Genomic DNA, 20,134 nt, shown 5'->3' on the forward strand with positions numbered 1-20,134 from the left:
TTGTTTCTCCCCTTTCTACTCATTGTTGTTACTAACAATCAAGCATTACGTTCTTCTGTTAGTAGGTGTTTCCCACAGAATGACTTGTTCATTTCATCAGTTGAAATGTATGGTACTTTTCCATTCCATGCCATTTCACATGTTTGTGCATTCTGTGTGAAGAAACAGTATGTCAATGATGAAATGTAGAATTCTTTTGACTGTGAGAAGATGTATAACCTGTGTTGGAGGAGAGTCGGAAGGGGGGGGGGATGCGGGAGAGCCCCGCGTGGAAGTTTTGCACATGGCCCCGCGCCAGCTAAGGCCGGCCCTGCATAGGGATCATGAGGACAAGACTACATTAATTACAATGTACATGGAGAGGGCTTAACAATAATTCTTTCCGCACTCCCTATGTAAATGGAACATATAACTGTGGTAGAAAGATAAGTATACTCTGTCACACACTTCTCAGTTGGTACCAGTGTATGTAGATTGCTGAGGCGCAGTTTCCCAGAGAAACAGAGTCCGTACACTGAATTTTGCCTGTTGATCAGTTTGCTGTGTCTGACGTTAAGAGAAAGCAAATGCAAAACATAGGCCCATCTTTGAAACTGGATTACAACATGAACTTTGCAGAGACTCAAACTTGTTCATCAAAATTATTTTATGATGACAAATTGCAGATTCAACACTGGACCTCAGACCACAATGACTCTATTTCAGTTTCATTTGTTCAGGAGACAAGTTTGCAACATTTTGCTGAAATTACAGGACAGCAATGTGACGCATCCAAATTATCAATAGTAGACTTTGGAAGATCTTGACTTGCTGATACCATCACATTTCCCAATCAAAAAAAGAAAAAAAATCAGCTCCAAAAATGAAATTTGATTAAATTTTTTTACAGGTGGGTTACCTTTTCCTATGAAAGGCACTTAAAGAAATAGCAAAATTACCAAATAACTATTAAGTTTCATATTTAATTCAAGTTATACAGAATTTGTGTACACGTTTACTACTGCTTCCCAACTAATAGTGTGACCTTGGAACATGATGCTCCAATATAACAATTTCCATAAGAAACTGTATTGAGTAATTGCAGATCTGCAGGGAAAAAAACAGTCATGGAAACTCGATTTTTGTGGAGAAAATAGTGCTCTTTCAAAGTATGGTTAACATGCTTATGGATCAGGGATCTGTTTTGAGATAGAAGGGTTTAAAAACACTTATATTAACAGCAAATTTTTTCTTCCATACATGTCAAACTCAAGAGTCATAAAACTTCCACTAAACAAGCTACTGGACAAAAACTTCACAAATGAGGGGCTTCTAAACCAACTACGTAAAGACATCAAGCTACTTAAACTGGGAGAAATTTTGTCCTGACAACATTCATCGACAACTTTAAGAGCCACTTGAAGCAAAAATATGGAATCAAATGACAAAACTTATAGAATGTGCACAATGCAAATTACCAACCATCTTGCCAAGTTTTACAATGTTGCTACAATTATTCACTGAAATGTATCACTTCAAATTTGGCTATAATTTTTGAAACATCTTTACATTTTGTCAGTTTTCACTTAGGAGTCTCTACTCCTAAACTATTAAATGTTTGAGCTAGAAATCTGTATATATTCCTTTGATTGTTCAGCAAACCTGCACACAAATATTTGAACAAAATCTGAGCTAGCTGGGTAGAGAACATCTCTGAAACATGACCACTTTAGATTAAATCAACCAAATAAAAACGGGAGCTGATTACATAAGAGAAGGAGCTGCGGGTTTTTCTTTTTCCTTTCTTTTTTTCAAATTAGCAGTTCTTTTCTTAAGTATATACAAATAAAGTAATCTAGAAGTAAATCTCATAATTATCTGTAGCTAGCAGTGGCTGCTTCTGGCTGTTAATGAAGATTCCCCTTCATGATGGGATTTCTGGAACATAATATTTGAACAAATGATTTATGAAACTGCTACGCAGGTAGTTGACTATGTGGGGTGCACGCATTCCCTCCCCACCCACCCCCCACCCCCTTCTCTCCATCAAGTCCAGATTACGATAGCTGTAGGGGACCAGGAAGAGTCAGTATAAGATGCAAATAAACACCACCTACAGATGAGAGTATTAACATCCTACTGATTAACTCCTAAGAAGCAGTGGAGCTCCTATAATACTCAGTTCAGAAAACTGGTTAAAACCTGAAATTGATAACAGTGAAATTTTTGGGTAAAATTGAGAATACATTGAAAGGGCAGCCTAATGGTTAATCAGAGGTATTTATCACAGATGACAAGAAACTAAAATCCACCGAGATAGAAATTGAAACTGCTGTGAGACTTTCTGGGCAAGACTCGGCATCAAGGGTGGACACAAGCTTATAACTGGAGCCTTCTGTTGATTATCCACCTTGCCTCCATATATAACCATAAACTTTAGGGAAAACCTAAGTTCACTAGTACATAAGTTCCCCAATCATATGCTTATCATCAAGGAGGCTTTAATCATCCAACAATCAACTGCGAAAATTACAGTTTTGTAAGTGGTGGGTATCACAATACATCCTGCAAAACATTACTAAATATGTTCTTTGATAACTACCTAGAACAGATTGTTCAAACCCCACTCAGTACGGAGATATACTGGATCTAATATCAACAAGTAGACCTGACCTCTGAGGATGTTCATATAGATACTGTTATCAGTAACCACGAGGAAGTTGCAGCAATAGTGATTACCAAAGTGAAAAAGGCAACCAAAACAAGTAGAAGCATTGATACATTCAGCAAACTAGATAATGAGGCAGCAGTCTCATGACTAAATAAGGTACTCAAAACATTTACCACTGGAAAGGAGCATGTGGAAGTACTGTGTCTCAAGTTTAGAAGAGTAGTTGACCATGAGCTTGATACATATGTACCTAATAAAATAGTTCATGATGGGAGGAACCCTCCGTGGCATACAGTCACCATAAAGAAACTTCTAAAGAAAATGTGACTACTCCATAGTGAGGGTGAGTTAAAAATTATCCGCAATGTTGACGTAACTCTTCTTACATTGTTCATATTAATCTCTGTCCTCATTTATTTTATTGTTATGCTGTTCTGATCCTGCTGTAAAAAGTTTGATCTTAATTCCTGCATTTGCCTTCTTACCATTGCAGATAGACTGTGGCCACTCCATTACAAGTTTGCATCAAAGAGGAACAATGAGCAGTGATCCGGTTTTTGTGGTCAGGAGGTGTATCAGTGGCCACTATCCATAAAAAACTTTTGGCACAATAAGGAAACAGTAACCAGCTGCAACGGAGTGTCTACAAATGGATCGCACATATGTTAAACAAGAGGAAGGAACCAGATGACAATCCAAGGGCACAAATAATGACAAGACTGAGCGTGTACATGACATGGTTTGGGTTGACAGTTGAGTGACTATTGATAAAGTGGCACTTCATCTGCAAGTTAGTCATGGTTCTGCCAATGAAATCGTCCCCAACAGAGTTGGGTTTCATAAAGCCTGTACAAGATGGAACCCAAAACATCTCACAGTGTTGCATGAACAAATGTCATTGGACATCTGTCAAAAACATTTGGATCGCTGTGGTAATGAATGTTAAAACATTTTATTATTTTTTGCCTTAATTTTTTATTCTCATGCAAGAACGTGTAAAAAGGAAAACTATACTTCAATTGAAAAGAAGCTATGCTTCTAATGTACTGCATGTTCAAAGATGGCATTTAACATACCAAAACTTCCACAAGTTGTAAAAGTGGTGAATGCAAAGTCACTGAGAATAAAAGAAAGGGCACTATTCTTTTATCTTCTTCTTGTACTATCACCACCTTTCCTTGTTTGGAGCTCAATCTGAGCAGATGTAAGTGTCATAGTTGTAACTATATCTGTTCGATAAATGTTATGGAAATGGAAGAGGATGTAGATGAAGATGAAATGGGAGATATGATACTGCGTGAAGAGTTTGACAGAGTACTGAAAGACCTGAGTCGAAACAAGGCCCTGGGAGTAGACAACATTCCATTAGAACTGCTGACCGCTTTGGGAGAGCCAGTCCTGACAAAACTCTACCATCTGGTGAGCAAGATGTATGAGACAGGCGAAATACCCTCAGACTTCACGAAAAATATAATAATTCCAATCCCAAAGAAAGCAGGTGTTGACAGATGTGAAAATTACCGAACTATCAGTTTAATAAGTCACGGCTGCAAAATACTAACGCAAATTCTTTACAGACGAATGGAAAAACTAGTAGAAGCCGACCTTGGGGAAGATCAGTTTGGATTCCGTAGAAATATTGGAACACGTGAGGCAATACTGACCCTGCGGCTTATCTTAGAAGCTAGATTAAGGAAAGGCAAACCTATGATTCTAGCATTTGTAGACTTAGAGAAAGCTTTTGACAATGTTGACTGGAATACTCTCTTTCAAATTCTGAAGGTGGCAGGGGTAAAATATAGGGAGCGAAACGCTATTTACAATTTGTATAGAAACCAAATGGCAGTTATAAGAGTTGAGGGGCATGAAAGGGAAGCAGTGGTTGGGAAGGGAGTGAGACAGGGTTGTAGCCTCTCCCCAATGTTATTCAATCTGTATATTGAGCAAGCAGTAAAGGAAACAAAAGAAAAATTTGGAGTAGGTATTAAAATCCATGGAGAAGAAATAAAAACTTTGAGGTTCGCCGATGACATTGTAATTCTGTCAGAGACAGCAAACGACTTGGAAGAGCAGTTGAACGGAATGGATAGTGTCTTGAAGAGAGGGTATAAGATGAACATCAACAAAAGCAAAATGGGGATAATGGAATGCAGTCGAATTAAGTCAGGTGATGTTGAGGGTATTAGATTAGGAAATGAGACACTTAAAGTAGTAAAGGAGTTTTGCTATTTGGGGAGCAAAATAGCTGATGATGGTCAAAGTAGAGAGGATATAAAATGTAGACTGGCAATGGGAAGGAAAGTGTTTCTGAAGAAGAGAAATTTGTTCACATCAAGTATTGATTTAAATGTCAGGAAATCGTTTTTTAAAGTATTTGTATGGAGTGTGGCCATGTATGGAAGTGAAACATGGACGATAAATAGTTTAGACAAGAAGAGATTAGAAGCTTTCAAAATGTGGTGCTACAGAAGAATGCTGAATATTAGATGGGTAGATCACATAGCTAATGAGGAGGGGTTGGGGAGAAGAGAAGTTTGTGGCACAACTTTACTAGAAGAAGGGATCGGTTGGTAGGACATGTCTGGGGCACCAAGGGATCACAAATTTAACATTGGAGGGCAGCGTGGAGGGTAAAAATCGTAGAGGGAGACCAAGAGATGAATACACTAAGCAGATTCATAAGGATGTAGGTTGCAGTAAGTACTGGGAGATGAAAAAGCTTGTGCAGGATAGAGTAGCATGGAGAGCTGCATCAAACCAGTCTCAGGACTGAAGACCACAACAACAACAAATATTGCTTAAATCTGTCAGTTGTGTCAGTTCTGTTATTAATTCAAACCATTATCTTGTTTTCTCCACACATTACAGACAAAAATAGGCAAGGTTGGCATCATGGACGAAAGATAACAATTAAAGGTAAGGGATACCCTTGTCTATTGCTTGCATTTCGTGCACTGTGAGCTTCTCTCTACTTAAAATATCTCACTGAGCAATTGCAATTCATAACTCGAATTAAATGATTATTAGTTCTATGTTGAGAGACATTGAATTCTGTTAATACAATTGTTGTAAAACTATTTTATATCCCAGGTAACCACAGCTGTTGAAATGCATGATGTTAGGAAAAATTCCACTCATAGCTGGTAAAATTCTTGTTTATTAAAACACGACCAGTTTCACAGCTTTAAGCTGCATCATCAGGTGAACCTACATCATAAAAAGAAGAGTAAAGTGTCACCACTTTTTACGGATATTAAAATTAGTAAAGAAATGCCAAAAAAATATACTCACAACGTTAAAAGATCATAGGCATACCCATCACTCCTAATCAAAAGTTACTATTCAGAGAATGTTGTCAATGTTATGTCGAGCAAAAGGTAAAGAAAAAGTGCCCCATTCTTTAGAAGCTGCCTGCATCCAAAAAGAACAATTTTTTTTAAAACATAGACCCAATTGGCAATAAAGAATTGTCACTGCCAACATGATTAGTTACGGCACAAGCAAAATACAATGTGGAAAGAATCATGTGGCAGTGTCTTACCAGTAAGATAGCAGGGCAGTTCAGTGCAGAGTAAGGCAAAAGAGGCCTGCATGAATGACAAAGAGAGACTAGCTGGCTTTTGGAATGGAAGCTACCCATGTGAACAGTGCGACATCATATACTTATGACTAGGAGTGCTGGGTCACTACCTTCACAAGCGAGTATAGCACAGAATTTTATTACCTACTAGCACCTAATCATACAAACAATCAGAATTAGCCAAATTGCTTTGGTACTTTAATTCCAACTGGTTATTCAACACTAACTGTGTTTTCTTTTTTATATCTAAATATTTCCACTTCCTCTAATATATTCAAAATATGACTTTTTTCTTTATTTTTTAAGTATTTTTAATTTTTCTGAAGGGCTTTATGCAGTGCCCCTCTCCTCTTAAGTGTGATGTTAGTGCAGAGCAGAGACCATTTATGTTAAGGTGTTCCTGAAATCTTATTCAAAATGACCTACCGGTTTGCTGTATATATTTCTTAGGGCAATCATTGTAATGCAGTGATGCAGTATACATCCTCTTCAACATCTACATCTACATCCATACTCCGCAAGCCACCTGACGGTGTGTGGCGGAGGGTACCCTGAGTACCTCTATCGGTTCTCCCTTCTATTCCAGTCTCGTATTGTTCGTGGAAAGAAGGATTGTCGGTATGCTTCTGTGTGGGCTCTAATCTCTCCGATTTTATCCTCATGGTCTCTTTGCGAGATATACGTAGGAGGGAGCAATATACTGCTTGACTCCTCGGTGAAGGTATGTTCTCGAAACTTTAACAAAAGCCCGTACCGAGCTACTGAGCGTCTCTCCTGCAGAGTCTTCCACTGGAGTTTATCTATCATCTCCGTAATGCTTTTGCGATTACTAAATGATCCTGTAACAAAGCGCGCTGCTCTCCATTGTATCTTCTCTATCTCTTCTATCAACCCTATCTGGTATGGATCCCACACTGCTGACCAGTATTCAAGCAGTGGGAGAACAAGCGTATTGTAACCTACTTCCTTTGTTTTCGGATTGCATTTCCTTAGGATTCTTCCAATGAATCTCAGTCTGGCATCTGCTTTACCAACGATCAACTTTTTATGATCATTCCATTTTAAGTCACTCCTAATGCGTACTCCCAGATAATTTATGGAATTAACTGCTTCCAGTTGCTGAGCTGCTATTTTGTAGCTAAATGATAAGGGATCTATCTTTCTATGTATTCGCAGCACATTATGCTTGTCTACATTGAGATTCAATTGTCAATCCCTGCACCATGCGTCAATTCGCTGCAGATCCTCCTGCATCTCAGTACAATTTTCCATTGTTACAACCTCTCGATAAACCACAGCATCATCTGCAAAAAGCCTCAGTGAACTTCTGATGTCATCCACAAGGTCATTTATGTATATTGTGAATAGCAACGGTCCTATGACACTCCCCTGCGACACACCTGAAATCACTCTTACTTCGGAAGACTTCTCTCCATTGAGAATGACATGCTGCGTTCTGTTATCTAGGAACTCTTCAATCCAATCACACAATTGGTCTGATAGTCCATATGCTCTTACTTTGTTCATTAAACGACTGTGGGGGAACTGTATCGAACGCCTTGCATCTACCTGTGAACCCGTGTCCATGGCCCTCTGAGTCTCGTGGACGAATAGCGCGAGCTGGGTTTCACACTACTGTCTTTTTCGAAACCCATGCTGATTCCTACAGAGTAGGTTTCTAGTCTCCAGAAAAGTCATTATACTCGAACATAATACATGTTCCAAAATTATACAACTGATCGACGTTAGAGATATAGGTCTATAGTTCTGCACATCTGTTTGACGTCTCTTCTTGAAAACGGGGATAACCTGTGCCCTTTTCCAATCCTTTGGAATGCTACGCTCTGCTAGAGACCTACAGTACACCGCTGCAAGAAGGGGGGCAAGTTCCTTCGCGTACTCTGTGTAAAATCGAACTGGTATCCCATCAGGTCCAGCAGCCTTTCCTCTTTAGAGCGATTTTAATTGTTTCTCTATCCCTCTGTCGTCTATTTCGATATCTACCATTTTGTCATCTGTGCGACAATCTAGAGAAGGAACTACAGTGCAGTCTTCCTCTGTGAAACAGCTTTGGAAAAAGACATTTAGTATATCGGCCTTTAGTCTGTCATCCTCTGTTTCAGTACCATTTTGGTCACAGAGTGTCTGGACATTTTGTTTTGACCCACCTACCGCTTTGACATAAGACCAAAATTTCTTAGGATTTTCTGCCAAGTCTGTACATAGAACTTTACTTTCGAATTCATTGAACGCCTCTCGCATAGCCCTCCTCACACTACATTTCGCTTCGCGTAATTTTTGTTTGTCTGCAAGGCTTTGGCTATGTTTATGTTTGCTGTGAAGTTCCCTTTGCTTCTGCAGCAGTTTTCTAACTCGGTTGTTGTACCACGGTGGCTCTTTTTCACCTCTTACGATCTTGCTTGGCACATACTCATCTCTTCATTATATTTATTCACAACAGTTATTTCCTTGGGCCCAAGTTTTCTGCCTAGATCTGAAAATGTAAAATACAGTGAAATAATGTTTTTGGATCTCATACGTCTGCCACTGGATTCTTTCCACGTTGTAATTTTCATGTGCCGTGATTAGTCATGTAATCAGAGACAATTCATTATCGCCAATCTGACCTCTTTTTTTTTTAAATTATTGTGCACTCCCTATAAAATATTTTTATGCTTTTTAAATGCAGGCAACTTTTATAAAGGATGGGGCACTACTTCTTTACCTATCACTCACCATAACATTGACAACGATCTCTGAAGAGTAGCTTTTGACTAGGAGCGATGGATATGCCCATGATCTTTTAACATGATGAGTATATTTTAGACATTCATTTACCAATTTTAATATCTGTAAAAAGTGGTGACACTGTACTTTGCTTTTTACCATGTAACTTCACCTGATGATGCGGCTTAAAGCCGCGAAGCCGGTCATGTTTTAACAAACAACTTTTCAGCAGTGCGCGGATAGGATTGACTGTAGATGGCTTTCTGCTCTTTTAAGGAGTGTCCATCTTGAATGAAATTTTCACTCTGCAGTGGAGTGTGCGCTGATATGAAACTTCCTGGCAGATTAAAAATTGTGCCAGACTGAGACTCAAACTCAGGACCTTTGTCTTTCACTGGCAAGTGCTCTACCATCTGAGCTACCCAAGCACGACTCACTATCCATCCTCACAGCTTCAATTCTGCCAGTACCTTGTCACCTACCTTCCAAACTTTGCAGAAGCTCTCCTGCAAACCTTGCAGAACTAGCACTCCGCTGCAGAGTGAAAATTTCATTCTGGAAACATCCCCCAGGCTGTGGCAAAGCCATGTCTCTGCAATACATTTTCTTCCAGGAGTGCTAGTTCTGCAAGCAATTTGTAACGCAGATTAATAGCACATGATGAAGGATTTATCTTGCGAATTTCTGCGGAAATAGACAATAGCCTAGCAGAACAGGACAAACAATTTGCTGCTGTCAGTCCTTGATTCGACTGATATGATGAAGATTTTAAACCTGCTAATGCTAATGGCAGTGCACAGCCTGTCAACACCGATCTCATATGCTGACTCTCATAGACACAGTAATGGACACGGTGTTAATGGCACAGCACCAAAGCCCCAACCAGTCAATCAAAACAATCATGTAGACAATCAAAACTTGGCACCTTTCTATCAATGTTTGTGTAATAACAAGCACCGGTTCAACCCGGGATACCATACAAACCACGATGCGACCTCACAGGACCAGTGGCATTCAAATTTTGGTACCAAAATCACAAAAATCAGTCACTGCCACAAAATTCTAATAATGATAACAAATAGGTGAACAATGCGAGGCCTGCACGAAATTGGTCACCGCCTCAAAACACTAATTTTGACAAAAAGCAAGTGAAAAATATGGAACCTTCTCCGAACTGGCCGTGATATGAGAACCATGCTGTCTGTATTGTTGAGGAGACAGGTGAGCACACCTTGACAAAGAAAGTATCAGATTAGATGTGACTTCATTATGCTCCCTACTGACAGTCATGAGATGGAAAGGGGGCACCATTTCCATCAAGCAACTTCATATGTTGCAATATAATGGTGATGCTCAGTTGTGATAGGCACAACAAAAAGACTCGGTGATGTAAACATTAGGAAACAGCTATGTAATGACTCTGAGTCATGAAGGGAGCCTGCACAAGAACTTGTTCAGGCTGTAGTTAATGCAATTGTGGGAGGAATTCCATCCATAGATAAGCAGGTACAGATTGAAGTTAAATCTCAGGATGGAGCCATTAGTTACACATTTCTCATGGCAAAGGGTTTAAGAGACAGCTGCCTACTGGGCATAAAGTTTTTGCGAAGAAGGAACGCAAGGATCAACTTTCTAAGTGGCCAGATCCATTTAATAGTTAGTGGTAGAGAGGCTTACTGAATTTAATTAAAACAAAGGCATGTCCTGGCAAATTTTCCCAGGAGTTAAATGCTAATACCAAACCTGTTCTGTCAAACTGTGAAGAGACTGTGTGTGGCCCTGCATGCATATACAAGAAAATGGAAGAATCAGAATGATTGCCTGAGCAGCAGAGCATCAAATTAGTAAACTTCTTAATGTTTTCTCCAGTAAACATGGATTGATTAAGGAGGTATCAGTATCGTATGAAGGTGGTTCCCACAAAACATTATGCCACACTTTCTATTCCATCCCATGTGCTAGAAGGGAGGCCATAAAACATGAAATTCGAAAGAGGTTGCAGTGAGATGTAACAGAAACATCTTTGTCTCTTACAGTAACCCATTGTTAGCGGTACTAAAGTCTGGTGAAGGTCTGTGCCTCATTTTGGATGCAAGATCCTATTAATAAAATCACAGTCCCAGTAAGAAGCTTACCCGAACATACTAGAGGAACAAGTCCAAAAGTTCTGAGTACACTATCCATCTAGGATACGTCTCGATCCTCCTATTGCCAGGTAAGCTTAAAGGAGAAATCATGAAAGTATATCACCATTATTTTTGGGGAAAGATCATAACAATTTAAACAATTGCCCTTCAGGCTGATAGTGAGCAATGAGATTTTCATAATGGCCCTGAACACTGCTGCTTCTCTAGGACTGGAGATATTAGATAAAGTTACACTCTATGTAGATGACCTGCTAGTAGCAAGTGCAACTTGGGAGAAATATCTTAAACTGCTTGAGGAAGTGTTAAGGAAGTTCTCGAATAGTGAAGTCACAGCTAAATTATGAATTTCCAAAGGACAAGGTCAAAATCTTATGTCATATTGTCTCACTCCCTTGAAACAGAGAGTGTTTACATTTCCATGACTGAAGTTCACATGAGACAAAGTTGAAACAACGTGGGACACGCATGATGATGTGCAAAGTAAAGGTTACGTACTCTCTATACATATTTGAACAGTGGGACTAAAACAATATATAGAAATCTACTTGGCCATATAACATGTAATATAGTAGAAATGAAGAAGTTAACAAGCAATGGACAGTCACTGGAGACAGCACAGTCAACTATAGAAAGCACTGTACACTAATTGCCTCAGAGAGCAGAGAGTTTAGCACTTAACTCTGAGGAGGAGGTACACGAGTGCTTAGATGCTCATTCTCAAAAATTATCAAACAAGTTCACTACATAGTTGGAAGAAAAACACAAAGAAGTTAACAAAAAAACTAAATATAGAATGGAAAGATGCTGCACAATGACGTGCATAAACAACATCTGGATTGCTATGGCAACGAACATGATGGCTTCTTAGACAGAAGCATCACTAGTGACGAAACATGGATCTGCTATTACAAGCCAGAGAGTAAATGACACTGTATAGAATTGAAACATTCACAATTACCCAGCCGGAAAAAGTTCCAAATTCAACCATCCACAGGAATACTGATGTTTATTATATTTTGGGATGCACAAGACCCAGTAATGGAACAATAGCAGGAGAATGGCACAAAAGTAAATACTGCGCATTACAGTGAGATGCTTACTTGCAGGCTAAAGCCTGCAATTCGAAACAAACAGTGAAAAATATTGTCAAAAGGTATTGTGTTATTACATGACAATACCCACCCACATACTGCTGCCACACTGCTGAAATGCTCCAGAAACTCAAGTTTGAAGTAATGGCTCATCCCCTGCATAGTCCTATCCATCATTTGTTTGGTGCACTAAAAGAGGCATTAGGGGGCTGTCAATTCACCTCAGACCAAGGGGTGAAGACTCACTGCTCAGCTGAAAACATTTTCTGAGGGCATCAGGAAGCTTGTGCGAAGTTCGACTAAGTGCATTGAAAAACAAGAGGACGGTATTGAAAAATGATGTTAACTTACATGTTTATGTTGCAATAAAAGGTATAGCTACATTGAATATAATTTTTGACTTACCATCATATATGAAAAACACAGCATAGGGCTGTAAATAGGGAGATGTTGAATGAAACACATTTGGCTGTCAATGTGTGAAGACTTCAGTGGCTACTGTAACATAATATTATTGAAATATCTGTCTCAAAACTAAGCAGCCTTGCCTTGTTGAATACTCTGGTTATTGTCAGATCACCAAAGTTGAGCAAAATTGGACGTGGCCAGTACTTGGACGGGTAAACACCTAAGTATGCTACATGCTGTTGGTTGCTTTCCCTTTGCCTCATGGCATTTTCAAGTTTTTCCTTTACAAATGAACAGCACTGGCTATTGCCTCAATTTAGTTCTCACGCCACTGCAAGGACAAGTGATATAGGTGTTAGTATCAGTGTTGTTGAGAAACTGTGAAATCATTAAAAATGAACAAAGCTCCAGGGCCCAATAGAATCCCTATCAGATTCTGTACTGATTTTGTGGCTGAACTAGTCCCATTTTTGACCATAATCTACCATAGATTCCCTAGTAGTTGGAAGATGGGGCAGGTCACAACTGCCTACAAGAAAGGACAACAACTGTCCAGTATTCTCAACATCAATTTGTTGTAAAATTTCAGAACATATTCTGAGCTCAAATATAATAAGGTATCTCGAACAAGATGACCTCCTAGCCAACCAACATGATTTTCAAAAACATTGATCATGTGGAATCCAACTCGCACTTTCTGAAATGACATCATGAAAACTATGGAGCAAGGCAGTCAGGAAGGCATACTACTTCTCAATTTCCAAAAAACATTTGATTCAGTTCTGCACATACACTTATTATCAAAGTATGATCGTATGGGGTATCAAGCAAAATTTGTGACTGGATTGTGGATTTCTTGATAGGAACAATGCAGCAGGTTATTGTGGATGGTATGTGATCAACACATGAAAAAGTAACATTAAATGTGCACCAGGGAAGAGTTTTAGGGCCTTGTTAGGGCCCTTCCCATTCATGTTGTATATTAAGGACCTTACATACAATATCAATAGTGACCTCAGACTTTTTACAGATGACCTTTAAATTCATACAAATTCCTGGGTGCAACACTTTCTACGCATATGAAATGGAAAAATCACATAGGGTCAGTCACAGGTAAAGTACGTGGCGAAGCAAGTGCAATCAGTGTACAAAGGAGACTGCTTTTAAATCACTTGTGCAACACATCCTAAAATAGTATTCAAGTATGTGGGACCTGTGCCAAATAGTCCTAACAGGGAATACCAAATGTATACAGAGAAGGACAGCATGAATGGTCACAGGTTTGTTTGGCCAACTGGAGTGTGTTTCAAATATGCTGAAGAAACTGTACTGGCAGGCACCTGACATTAACTGCAAACTATTCAGAAAAGCCTACTTACAAAATTTCTAAACACCGCTTTACATTATGTGTCTAAGAATGTACTACAACTTCCTAAGTACTGTGAAGAAAGGGTTAGATTAATTTAAGCATGCTCAGAGACATTTAAACAGTCATTCTTCTCATGCTCCATATGTGAATGGAACAGAAATAAGCCCTAATAACTTGTACACTGGGAAGTACCCTCTGCCATGCACTTCACGGTGGTTTGCAGAATGAAGTATGGATGTAGTTGTAAATGTAGACGTAGAATGAATGAACATCAGATGTAACTGAAAACATTGGCAAGAACTCCAGTTCACTACTACCATCACACTGGAGGAGATATCAATCATCCAACAATTGATTGAGTTAAATACACTTTTAAAATTTGTGTGTGTGTGTGTGTGTGTGTGTGTGTGTGTGTGTGTGTGTGTGTGTGTGTGTGTGTGTGTGTCAAGGAATCCTGTGGAGCAGTACCGGAGTGAATGCTTTTTATGAATACTGATTAATACATATAGTTCAGAAAACCATTCATTATAGAAATATGTTAGGATAATATAAGGCAGCCAAGATCACAATGAATTACTTTATTTTTAGTTCTGGTAACCAGTTTCAGTCTACACGACCATTGTCAGACCAAAGACTCCAGGTGACTTGAGTCAGTTCTGGACCTACTGTGTAGCACCTACTGATGCCTTTCACAAGCTATTCAAGCAGTCATCCTGAGCCTTCAGTCTACAAATGGTTGTACAGACTGGAAGCAGCAACCAAAATTACAAAAAAAAAAAAAAAAATTATTGTGATCTGGACTGCTGTTTATTATTAAAATACTAATTACAATTACTGTGTTTCCTCAATGAGGCTGACAATACATTAGATCTAATGGAAAAAAAGAGACATGTTCTTATTTAGGATGTCTGCAATTAAACTGGAAGCAACCATGACCGCTAAAATAGAAAAGGCAACCAAACAAGTAGCAACATCTACATACTGAGTAAACATGATAAAGGAGCAGTAGTGTCACATCTGAAAGAAGACCTCAAAACATTTCGATCTGGCCAGGAGCATGTAGGGTAACAGCAGCTCAGGTTTAGAAGACTATTTGATCAAACACTAGCTAGACCTATACTCAACAGTTAGTTTGCAGATCTTGTCAATTGGAGGTATGATGATGATGATGATGATGATTATTATTATTATTATTATTATTATTATTATTGTTTCTTTTCTCAGATGTTATGTCTGGTCAAAAATGGAAAGTGATGCAGATCTTGATAAAGCGTGACTTCCTTTTAACTGTACGGTATATGTTACATTGCATTTAGGAACTTTCGGGTAATTGAACATGTATCAATAATTACAGATTTCTGTAGTTGTATATATATGTTTGGATGTAGCTGTATTGCGTTGATGTACTGCTGGATATTGTGTGGTATGACTCCTGTAGTTGATAGTATAATTGGTATAATGTAAACTTTATCCTGATGCCACATGTCCTTGACTTCCTCAGCCAGTTGGATGTATTTTTCAATTTTTTCTCCTGTTTTCTTCTGTATATTTGTTGTATTGGGTATGGATATTTTGGTTAGTTGTGTTAATTTCTTCTTTTTATTGGTGAGTATGATGCCAGGTTTGTTATGTGGTGTTGTTTTATCTGTTATAATGGATCTGTTCCAGTATAATTTGTATTCATCATTCTCCAGTACATTTTGTGGTGCATACTTGTATGTGGGAATGTGTTGTTTAATTAGTTGATGTATTATTTTTGCTACATTGTCATGTCTTCTGGGGTATTCTGTATTTGCTAGTATTGTACATCTGCTTGTGATGTGATCTACTGTTTCTATTTGTTGTTTGCAAAGTCTGCATTTATCTGTTGTGGTATTGGATCTTTAATAATATGCTTGCTGTAATATCTGGTATTTATTGTTTGATCCTGTATTGCAATCATGAATCCTTCTGTCTCACTGTATATATTGCCTTTTCTTAGCCATGTGTTGGATGCATCTTGATCGATGTGTGGCTGTATTAGATGATAAGGGTGCTTGCCGTGTAGTGTTTTCTTTTTCCAATTTCCTTTGTTCGTATCTGTTGATGTTATGTGATCTAAAGGGTTGTAGAAGTGGTTATGAAATTGCAATGGTGTAGCTGATGTATTTATATGAGTGACTGCTTTGTGTATTTTGCTAGTTTCTGCTCGTTCTATAAAGAATTTTCTTAAATCGTCTACCTGTCCACAATGTAGGTTTTTTATGTTGATAAATCCCATTCCTCCTTCCTTTCTGCTTAATGTGAATCTTTCTGTTGCTGAATGTATGTGATGTATTCTATATTTGTGGCATTGTGATCGTGTAAGTGTACTGAGTGCTTCTAGGTCTGTGTTACTCCATTTCACTACTTCAAATGATTAGGTCAATATTGGTATAGCATAAGTATTTATAGCTTTTGTCTTGTTTCTTGCCGTCAATTCTGTTTTCAGTATTTTTGTTAGTCTTTGTCTGTATTTTTCTTTTAGTTCTTGTTTAATATTTTTGTTATCTATTCCTATTTTTTGTCTGTATCCTAGATATTTATAGGCATCTGTTTCTTCCATCGCTTCTATGCAGTCACTCTGGTTATCCAATATGTAATCTTCTTGTTTAGTGTGTTTTCCCTTGACTATGCTATTTTTCTTACATCTGTCTGTTCCAAAAGCCATATTTATATCATTGCTGAATACTTCTGTTATCTTTAGTAATTGGTTGAGTTGTTGCTGCCAGTAGTTTTAGATCATCCATGTATAGCAAATGTGTTATTTTGTGTGGGTATGTTCCAGTAATATTATATCCATAATTTGTATTATTTAGCATGTTGGATAGTGGGTTCAGAGCAAGGCAGAACCAGAAAGGACTTAATGAGTCTCCTTGGTATATTCCACGCTTAATCTGTATTGGCTGTGATGTGATATTATTTGAATTTGTTTGGATATTAAGTGTGGTTTTCCAATTTTTCATTACTATGTTTAGGAACTGTATTAATTTAGGATCTACTTTATATATTTCCAATATCTGTAGTAACCATGAGTGGGGTACACCATCAAAAGCTTTTTGGTAATCAATGTATGCGTAGTGCAGTGACCTTTGTTTAGTTTTAGCTTGATATGTCACCTCCGTATCTATTATCAGTTGCTCTTTACATCCTCGTGCTTCTTTGCAACAGCCTTTTTGTTCTTCATTTATAATTTTGTTCTGTGTTGTATGTGTCATTAATTTCTGTGTAATGACTGAAGTTAATATTTTGTATATTGTTGGTAGGCATGTTATGGGGCGATATTTTGCAGGGTTTGCTGTGTCTGCTTGATCTTTAGGTTTCAGATAAGTTATTCCATGTGTAAGTGTATCAGGGAATGTGTATGGGTCTGCAATGTAATTGTTAAATAATTTAGTTAGATGTGAATGTGTTGAGGTGAACTTCTTTAGCCATAAATTTGCTATTTTATCATTTCCAGGGGCTTTCCAATTGTGCGTAGAATTAATTGCTCGGGTGACTTCATGTTGCAAAATTATCACTTCAGGCATTTGTGGTATCATCTTGTATGTGTCTGTTTCTGCTTGTATCCACCATGCATGCCTGTTATGTTGTACCGGGTTTGACCGTATGTTGCTCCAAAAGTGTTCCATGTCTGTTATATTTGGTGGATTGTCTATTTTAATGTGTGTGTTATCTATTGTCTGGTAAAATTTCTTTTGGTTTGTGTTGAATGTTTGGTTTTATTTCCTTCTATTTTCACTTTTTTTGTATCTTCTAAGTCGTTTGGCCAATGCTTGTAATTTCTGCTTCTTTTCATCTAATTGCTCTATCACTTCTTGCTGTGAGATTTTACCTAACCTTTTTCGTTTTTTGTCTGATATTTCATTTCTTATAAATTGTGTTTGCTGTCCGATGTCTTTTCTCAGTTTTTCTATTCTGATCTGTAGCCTGTGTTGCCATGCTGGTTTTGTGGGTTTCTTCTGTGTGTTGGTTGGTTCTGATCTCTGCCTAGTGTCTATATTTAGTGTAGTGAGTGCTCCTACATAAACCAGTAGTTGTAACTCTTCCATAGTAGTATTTTCATTTATTTTGTTGTGTATGATTGTGTTGATAGTTGTTATTGTTGTTTCAACTTGTGGGTTATTTGGTGGTCTATGCAAGAATGGTCTAATGTCTGTATTTGTGTCTTTGTATTCTATATATGTCAACTGAAATTTTTCTTCTATATCTAACATGTGTGTCACTCCATGTTCTGGTGGCTGTCTTAAGATTTCGTTTTCCTCTGATTGTTTAATTGATGCGTGTTGTTCTTTGTTTGTTTGCTTTGGGATGTTTGAGTCCACTACTGTATTTTCTTCTTCTTCTTCTTCTTCTTCTTCTTCTTCTTCTGATTGCACATTATTTTGTTCCAGTATTTGTTGTACTTGTTGTTTGATGTTTTCTAATTCTGACTGGGGTATCCTGTTATTTTTGATTATTACATGGATCTGATCAGCTAGCCGTTGTTCTGTTAAAAATTTTAATTCTGGGTATCTGGTAATAAATGTTGTGTATACTTGTGATCTGTATCCAGTTGTGTTGGTTCCTAAGTTTGTTGCTTGGTAATAACAGAACATGAGGTGTCGTTTAACTTCATCTGACCATCTCATCCTCTGCCTTTGTTTTCCTTCTAGAGTGGTTGAAGGAAGCATATCCTGCAAGACACCTCTATTTGGATTTAAATCATTTGCCGTGTGGCTAGCAGTGTCGTTACCATTGTGGACGGGCATGAGGTTCAAGCGTCGTCCCCGACCATGACAGCACTTGTCCGAGGCTTCATTAGTTCTGTCCTGAACCAACTGATCACACTAAAAGGGGGGTTAGCCCTATTAGTGGTTTGTTCTTTTCGTCACCTTTTACGACTGGCAGAACATACCGAAGGCCTACTCTTTTCCCGGGCCTCCACGGGGTTTATTATTATTATTATTATTATTATTATTATTATTATTATTATTATTATTGGTTTGTGGGGTGCCTAGCTGCGCAGTTATCAGCACCTGTACAAATTCCCAATCTTTACTCTGTGCATTCTCACCACTTTCATGGATGATGATGAAATGACAAGGACAACACAAACACCCAGTTCCCGGGATGAGAAAATCCCCAACCTGGACAGGAATCGAACCTGGGACCCCATTATCTGAGGCAGCAACGCTAGCCACTAGACCATGAGCTGCGGACAAACTGTAAGTACATCAAAGGTTGCAACTAGCACACTTTCTCTGGTTATCTACACTGTTATCACAGGAGGCAATGAGGACAAGACTGAGGCAGTCATTTTCAAAATACAATGGATGCAACTGACACTGTGTATTTGAATATAGTTTACATGCCATACAGAGAAGCAGGTGTATCAACAGTATTACAAAAATGTCAGACTAATACTCACTGTCAAGATGCCATGATGAGTTGCAGACAGATACAATGAAAAAATGTTGGGACTGAGAATGGCATAGGAATGAACTAGGATGTTGTAGAGGTTAGTTGGTGACGGAGCATAACTTTGGCATAGGAGGATACCATGCAGGTGTCAATGGCTGTGCCACAGATTTGTTTGCAAATATTCTCTTTAAAGGAGATATAGTGGCACTCACTAACCTGTTTATGGGCCATCTAGAGGAAACCTTTATATTCTTGCAAAACCCCAAACCCTTCATCTGGTTCAGGTTCACTGATGATATCTTTATGACCTGGACCCAGGTCCAGGACACCCTAGATGCCCTATCCTCATTTCTTCACAATCTAACACCTTCTCCCCCATACACTTCAATTGGTGCTGTTCGATCAACTGTGCCACCTTCCTGGACATTGACCTCCTCCTCTTTAATGGCTCCATCCACACCTTTGTCCACATGAAACCACCAATAGTACCTTCATTTCAACAGCTGTCATCCCTTCCGCATCAAATAATTACTCCGATACAGACTGGCCACCTAGGGACAGCGTATCTGCAGGAGCTTCCTTGCCTACTATGCTGAAGGCCTCACCAAGGTATTCACAGACTGGCACAATCCTGCAGACCTAGTCTGTAAACAGATTTCCCATGCCATATCCCCACACACCTACAATCCTCCCGCCGCCTCGAAGAAACAGCTAAAAAGGAGTGCGTCTTTCCTCACCCAA

The sequence above is a fragment of the Schistocerca serialis genome, chromosome 1, assembly GCF_023864345.2.
Source record: "Schistocerca serialis cubense isolate TAMUIC-IGC-003099 chromosome 1, iqSchSeri2.2, whole genome shotgun sequence".
Lineage (NCBI taxonomy): Eukaryota > Metazoa > Arthropoda > Insecta > Orthoptera > Acrididae > Schistocerca > Schistocerca serialis.